The following is a 6,521-nucleotide window of genomic DNA, read 5'->3' on the forward strand; positions in this document are numbered from 1 at the left end:
AAAAAAAAAAAAAAAAAAAAAAAAGTCATCCATTTCATTACAATTTTGTGGCTTACAGGCTTTTGAAGTGAGACCTAATGATTTTTTGAATTTCCTCAGTGTCTGTTATGATCTCTCCCACTTCACTCCTGACTTTCTTTATTTGGATTCTGTCTTTGTCTTTTGGGTAGTTTGTCTAAGGATTTGCTATCTTGTTGATTTTCTCAAAGAACCAGCTCTTTGTTTTGTTGTTTGTATTATTTTCTTTGTTTCTAACTGATTGTTTTCAGCCCTGATTTTGATTATTCTCTGCCTTCTACTCCTCTTTTGGTGTGTTTGCTTCGTTTTTTTCTAGAACTGTAAAGCTGCTAGTAGGCGAACTTTTCAATTCCTTTATGGAGGCACTTAGTGCTAAGAACTTTCCTCTAAGCACTGCTTTCATAGTGTCCCATAAGTTTGGGTATGTTGTGCCTTCCTTTTTATTAAATTCTAGAAAACCTTAAATTTCTTTATTTCTTCCCTGACCCAGTGATTATTGAGAAGAGAGCTGTTCAGTTTCCATGAGTTTGTAAGATTTCCAGTGTTTTTGTTGTTGAAGTCCAGCTTTACTACATGGTAGTCTGATAAGATACAAGGCATTATTTCAATTTTTTTGTATCTGATGAGGCTTGCTTTGTGACTGACTCTGTGGTCAATTTTGGAGAAGGATCTATGAGGTGCTGAGAAGAAGGTATATTCTTTTTTGTGTGGGTGAAATATTGTGTAGACATCTGATAGGTCTATTTGATTCATAATGTCAGCTAGTTTCATTATTTCTTTGTTTAGTTTTTGTCTGGATGATCTGTCAATTGATGAGAGTAGGGTGTTGAAGTCCCTCACTATTAATATGTGGGGTTGGATATGTGATTTAGGCTTTAGCAATGTTTCTTTTACAAATGTGGGTGGCCTTGTGTTTCCGGCATAGATAGATGTTCAGAAGTGAGATATTATTTTGGTAGATTTTTTCCTTAAAGGAGTATGAAGTATCCTTCTTTATCTCTTTTAAATAATTTTGATTGAAAATCTATTTTATTAGATATTAAAAGTGTTACTCCAGCTTGTTTCCTGAATCTGTTTGCTTGGAAAACATTTTTTCCAGCCCTTTACTCTGAGTTAATGTCTATCTTTATTGCTGAAGTGTATTTCCTGTATGCATCAGAATGAGGAATCCTGGTTTTGCATCCATTATGTTAGCCTGTTTCTTTTTATTGGGAAATTGAGTCCACTGATGTTAAGAGATATTAACCATCAGTGATTGATTATTAATTCCTGCTACTTTGATGTTGGTGGTGTTAGTGTGTGCACACACGGGCACGTGCATGCTTCTCTTGGTTTTGCTTGTGTGGAATTACTTATTTTCTTTGTTTTCTTGGATGTTATTTTCCTTCTTTGGTGGGGGTTTTCCTTTCTAGTATTTTATATAGGCCTGGATTAGTGGATAGTTGTTGCTTGAATATGAATTTGTCTTGAAATATCTTGTTTTTTCTATCTATGGTGATTGGGAGTTTTGTTGGGTATAGCAGTCTAGGTTGATATCTAGGGTATTTTAGAGATTGCAAGATATCTGTCCAGGCCCTTCTAGCTTTTAGAGTCTGTTGAGAAGTCAGGTGTAATTCTGACAGATCTCCCTTTGTATTGTTACCTAGCTCTTTTCCCTTGCTGCTTTTAATATTCTTTCTTTGTTTTGTAGATTTTGTGTTTTAATTATTATGTGTAGGGTCCAGTCTAATTGGAGTTCTATAAGCTTCTTGTATTTTATAGGCATTTCTTTCTTTAGGTTGGGAAAGTTTAGGTCTGATGAACGTGGGCTGAGAGGTGGTGGGAAAATGGAGGTCTGCCACAGATAGCAGACTGCTTAGGGAAGGTTGGGGGTGTTCCAGAGGACTCAGCTCAGCAGGTAGGGAAGATGGGTGCATGAAGGGAATTTAGCCTGTATGGTTCCAGATCAGCAGGTGTGATAGGCAACTATGACTGTTTAACCCATTCTTTTAACTACCAGAGCCGGTACTTCATTATCCCTCTATCCAGTAGTGTGAAATATGACTCAACCCTGTGTGTGTAGTAGCCTCACAATAAACATTTTTCATTCATTAGCCTGCAAAATACAGAAAAGTTTTACCTTTCTCTGATAAAGTAAGTCCCATTATTATACTTAGAAAACACTCAGTGTTCTATAAACATGTGTTTTTTTTGGCAATATTTGCTGAAGGATTGTGCAAGTGAGTAAGCCTTCCTAGTGGTAATGCTAGTGATAATTTCTAGTGGTCTTTGTGTGGATTTTCTTGTAATGCTGTCTCTAAGTAGCATACAGGAAAGCTTCCAGTCTTTCCTAAGGAGCATATTTTTTTCCTGGGACACTAAAATCTGGAGTTGAGGAATTATTCAAAAGGTAACTTCAATGCAGACACTCATGCCAACCTGGTGAAAAGAACGTAAGATTATTCTAAAACAAGTCTCAGTGATGTTTTCTATCTTGTATAACCTCTATCAACAATATGCCATCTCTTTTTCTTTGCCTTTCTTCACAAGCAGCTTGGCCTACATGCCATCTCACCTGCCTCTCAGTTGTTATAGGGGTTCTTTGGAATAAGATTTATCTGGGCAAACTGTGTAGCTGACATCTAAAGGAAACATTCCCTGAGGACAGGCACTCATCCCAACAGAAAAGTAAGAGCTGCCAAGACTGGAGGCAGTATGCAACTCATGCTTGCAGAGCTTTCTGAATTCTGAGTAAGAAATCTGACTATGCATACAAAGAAAGGCAATTGAATATTCTGACTACTTCTCCTCCCTTAATGCTGTCTGTAGCAGAGACAGAAAAGCCCTCCCCTCTTTGTTAAAACTAAGACCATTGTGTTACTAAAGTATGGTTATGGTTGGTCTGAGAATTCTGTGTGTTTGCTACCTAAGGCAAGCACAAGGAAAGAATGAGAGCAAGGTACAGACTACTTAGCAAGCCTGTTTATTCAGGAAAGTGTTTAGAAACAGAAGAGGGCTGAAAGGGAGTCTGCTAGGGGTAGATAAGAGCTGTAAGTCACCAGCACCACATGTGACCTGCTTGTGATATAAGCTTTATGCAGTAATTCTTGTTTAACAAGGCCATAAAGCAGGGGCTGGAGTGGACACGAAGTGGTTTTTAGTGAGAGGGTATTTTGGACATGTTTTCTGTCCATTCCCTTTTTCTTCATAAATCCAACATAACTGATTTTTTGGCGCATTGTTTGGTACATATTCATAGTACCTAGGCACTGCCTCATTAGCTACGACTATACGCTGAACATTCTGCTTCACATGCAGTCATTTGTGATAACAAAGGAAAGGGACATGGGAAAGAGAAAATGTCACAGGACAGGAAACATGAAGCACGTGTCAACCTCATTAACACAGTACACATTTTGATGATTAATTTTTAATGTATCAAAATACTTTCAAAAACATTTTTCTTATGTATAAGAACAGAGCCACTCGATTCAGATAATCTTAAGTTGATTTGTCAATTTTACTATCATCTGTTTGGCCTTTGGCAAGGTGTTTGTTTCCTTTTGCATAAAGCAGCAGTTGAACCCTAAATGTTATATCTTAACTACTAATTGTGTTGCTTCATTGTATAACATGTGATAGGGTATTGGATTTTGTAGTTAAGAGTAAAGAGTGAAGAACACTTGGTATTTAGCTCACAGTAACTAGTTTTACAAGATTTATTTTTATTTTGAATGTATGAATGTTTGCGTGAATGTATGTGTGTGCACCATGTGCATGTCTGCATGTGCCTATGGGGGTCAGAGGGTGGAGTCAGACCCTCTGTACCATGTGCATGTCTGCATGTGCCTATGGAGGTCAGAGGGTGGAGTCAGACCCTCTGTACCATGTGCATGTCTACATGTGCCTATGGAGGTCAGAGGGTGGAGTCAGACCCTCTGACCATGTGCATGTCTGGTATCTATGGAGGTCAGAGGATGAAGTTAGACCCTCTGGAAATGGAGTTACAGACAGTTGTGAACCCTTATGTGAGTACTGAGAACTGACCTCGGGTTCCCTGTAAAAGCAGCAAATGTTCTTGACCACTAAGCCTTATGTTAAGCCCCTATAGTAAGTAATATTTAAAAATTTTTTTCAGTGGTTAGCAGTAGCTGGAGAGTATACTGATGATACTAGTTATGTGTAGGAGAAGGCATTGTGAGGCAAGGAAGAAATGGGTAAACTTCATGAACATTGGCACAGCTGTTATCAGCTGTATGACACTGGGTTTGTCACATAATACCTTACAAGACTCAATTTGTTTATCAGCAAAATGGGGCTAATAACATCAGTTTCATAGTAACTCATTCAATGCATATATGTATATACACACATACATATAACACAGTAAATGATGTACTACATTAAGCATAGTGCCTAATACACACTAAATATTTAATAAATAGACATTGTTATGCTGGTGTTTGGTCCTCTTTGATATTTGGTACCCCACATCAGGGGCACAACAGATAAATACCCTCTGAGCTACTGTTTTGCAGAGCAGGTGCATAAACTGTACTGTGAGGGCTTTGAAGAGGGAGAAAGAGTCCCAGGATAAGACTCATCCACCCCTTGTTCATCAGTACTTACAATCAGCATGTTCTGTAAAGCATCATAATAGGCTGAAGGTCCTAGACTAACATGTCAATTAGGATAGCACTTGGCAGCCAAGTGTCTATTTAGAGCCACTGCTTACTCAAGAATTCTAACTGCTTCAAAAGCCTTTTGGCTCATATGGGGCCAAAAGGATCAGGCATATAACGATTTTGATCTAGCATACCAACTATTTTGCTAAGGATTCTGAATATCTTAGGGAACATAAGGACTCCCTTCTCATAGAATGGATGTAAGTCCAAATGCTCCACTCTTTCCATACTTCACTACTTGGGAAAGTTCGAAGCCTTCCTGAAGTCTACTACAGCCCCACCCCTGGGATCTATAGATGGTAAGATAACAATCTGTGGATGATTGAAAGAGGAGGATTGGATTTTCAGGTATTTTGCCCCAACAGAGCTCTTCACACTTGGCCTCAGGTCATATGATCAGTAAATATATAGACTTAAATATTTTATTAATCATGTCTTCCTTTGTTTTTCAGAAAGACAATATGAGAGTTCATCAAAAGCCCTGATTTCAAGAGTCAAAACAAGATGTCGAAACTACACAATCCGTGCTGAATGGATACTTGTAATAATTATCCAATTTGATTTCGTCTGGTACAAAATAGTCTAAAAGAAACTTGATGAAATTGTGTTCTGGGGAAATGGCTTAAGATGTAATATTTGAACACTAGCTGTATGAGGAGCAAATTGGCTATCTTCCTCTATATCCTATTCTCTCATAAAGAGACAACACCTCAGGTATTTTTTCTATAAATAGATGGGAAACTAGGAAGGGTGATAACATTTGAAATGTAAATAAAATAACCAATAAAAATAAAAAATAAATATAGATTTGTAAAGAACAGTTTTTTTCTCCCTAATCAAATCAGAATTTCATTGAATTCTACTTGCAGATGCTGATGCATGCATTTGCCATACTGATATGGATATAATTAGAGAACTCTTTAGAATATCAATGTTCCAGTCAGGCATGAAGCACACCCTTAATCCCAGCACTCAGGAGGCAGAGGTGGGTGGAACTTTGTGAATTCAAGGCCAACCTGGTCTATATAGTGACTTCCAGGGCAGCCAGGATTACATAGTGAGAGCTGCTCTTAAAAAAAAAAAAAGTGCCTTATTAGCAAACTCATCATCCATGGAATAGGAAGTGAGGCTGAATGGTGCCAAGAGAAACAGATCCAGAGATTGAAAGCTCCATTTATTCTTTGGGGTTTAGTCCCCTGTCTGTCGTTCAGAATTTGTAAAAAAAATTCCATTGAATGTCCTACCTCATGCTAATGGTTAACAGAAGATAGACCATAACTGAAAGAATTCCTAGTGTTTTGTTTTTTGTTTTAGTGACTGCTGCATGTTTCTTCCTTGCGATTAGCAGTAAAGCTCTTAAAAGGAGAAGGGTTTGAGTGCAGGTGATTGCTTGTAACCTTCAGAGCAAGGAAAGCTACAAAGACTGCAGCCCTATCTATAGTCACAGATACTGGTAACTATTCTTGTTGCTGTGACAAAAACAATCCTGACAGAAGGAACTACGGAAGGTGAGGTTTATTTTGGTGCACAGTTATAGGAAACACTACATCATGATTGGCACTTTTGGTGAAGGCTGGTCACATTGCATTCACCATCAGAAAGCAAAGGGAGAGAGGAATGATGGTTTTCATTTTTGTCTGTTATTCAGTCCAGGAGTCCAGCCCACAGGATAAGTTAAGGTGGATCCTCCCACCTCAATTAACTTATCAATATCATCCCCTCATAGCCATGCCCAGAGGGTATTATATTCTAGATGACTTCTTACAGACATTCCTAGAGGCTTGTCTACTAGGGGATTCTCAATCTCTTGACAATTGATATGAGTCATCACATCATAGA

The sequence above is a fragment of the Mastomys coucha genome, chromosome X, assembly GCF_008632895.1.
Source record: "Mastomys coucha isolate ucsf_1 chromosome X, UCSF_Mcou_1, whole genome shotgun sequence".
Classification (NCBI taxonomy): Eukaryota; Metazoa; Chordata; class Mammalia; order Rodentia; family Muridae; genus Mastomys; species Mastomys coucha.